The following is a 1,572-nucleotide window of genomic DNA, read 5'->3' as shown; positions in this document are numbered from 1 at the left end:
AGATAACAGCTGGAAACACAGGGAATCCAGGACAGATAAACCCCTCAGGACCAATAATGAGAGTAGTAATACCAGGAGGGTAAGGAGAAGGTGGGAGAATAAGGGGAAACTGATCACAATGATCTACATATAACCCCCTCCCAGGGGGAGAGACAACATAAAAGTGGGTGAAGGGAGACATCAGTCAGTGTAAGGCATGACAAAAAAGTAATAATTTATAAATTATCAAGGGTTCATAAGGGAGGGGGCAGGGGGGAAGAAGGGAGGGAAAAAATGAGGAGCTGATGGATAAAGGGTTCAAAACATAGAAAATGTTTTGAAAATGATGATGGCAACATATGTACAAATGTGCTTGACACAATGGATGCTGGTTGGAATGTATTAAGAGCTGTATGAGCATCGAATAAAATGATTTTTTTTAAAGTCATTCCATCATCCCCGTTGAATCCCTAGACAAAACAGACCATATTTTTCATATAGGGAACTCTCCTCCCAGACCGGACAGTTCCAGGTGTAAATTATCTGTCCATGTTTGTCTCCTCAGGCCATCATGACTCCACTGGGGGGAAAACTAACAGAGGGCAGCATCCTCTTTCAGCTCTAGCAAGAGACCACTCTGCTCTTCGATGATTCTTTTTCCCCAGCAGACAGAGAGTAAAACAATCATCGGATCAGGAAGAGAACAGATTGTAGGGCCACAGCCTCCTTTTCAGCAGGAAGCAGCCTGGTCTTTGTCCTGTTCCCCCAAAGAATTGAGGGTCCAGTTCTTTTCAGGGATGAATGACAGGAAGAAGACAAGGACTTCTGCCTGCTAAGGGCATGAACATTCTGCTTGCTAAGAAAGAATATTCTGTGTGCTAAGGGAATGAACACTCTTTTGCTAGGGATAAATAGTATGTTGGTTAAGGGAGTGAATATTCTTCCTGCTAAGAGAATAAACATTGGGCCTAGAGAACAAGCCTAGTAAATGTCTCAATGTTCAGGTCAGGCTGGGTCGGCATCCTGAGACATCATACCCAGATTTATAGGCTAAGATAAGACTCAAGACATCCTGACACAAATTTGTAGCCTGAGATAAATCAGAAAGAAATATGTAGGAGACCCAAGGACAAACTTAACTGATTAGAAAGTGGTTTTTGTGGTGTCATGCTGTGGGGATATAGATGGGTTTCTAAACCCCAGAAGGAGATGCTGCCTGGCTCAGTTCGCTGCAGTAGGGAGCCTGCTGGGATCAAGTAACCATGATCATGTCTGACCAGGAGGCAAAACCTTCAACTGAAGACTCGGGTGATTAGAAGGAAAGAGAATATATCAAACTCAAAGCCATTGGACAGAAAAGCAGGGAGATTGACTTCAAAGTGAAAATGACAACACATTTCAAGAAACTCACAGAATCAGACTGTCAAAGGCTGGGCGTTCCAGTGAATTCACTCGGGTTTCTCTCGGAAGGTCAGAGAATTGCTGATCATCACACTCCAAGAGAACTGGGAACGGAGGTAGGAGACGTGATTGCAGCTTATCAGGACAAACAGTGGGTCATTCAACAGTTTAAATGTTCTTCCCCACCCCCCC

At 43.9% G+C, this 1,572-nt stretch overlaps 1 pseudogene; it reads left to right on the top strand.

Annotated features, from left to right (window-relative positions):
- The first annotated feature begins 1,247 nt into the window (after nucleotides 1-1,247).
- On the top strand, nucleotides 1,248-1,552 carry LOC105978739 (annotated as a pseudogene).
- Nucleotides 1,553-1,572: the final 20 nt, after the last annotated feature.

This window comes from Echinops telfairi, unplaced genomic scaffold (assembly GCF_000313985.2).
Source record: "Echinops telfairi isolate 266 unplaced genomic scaffold, ASM31398v2 ScPeMD7_4;HRSCAF=17, whole genome shotgun sequence".
Lineage (NCBI taxonomy): Eukaryota > Metazoa > Chordata > Mammalia > Afrosoricida > Tenrecidae > Echinops > Echinops telfairi.
Note: the sequence above shows the minus strand (reverse complement) of the source record. Positions and strands in the feature narration are given on the sequence as shown.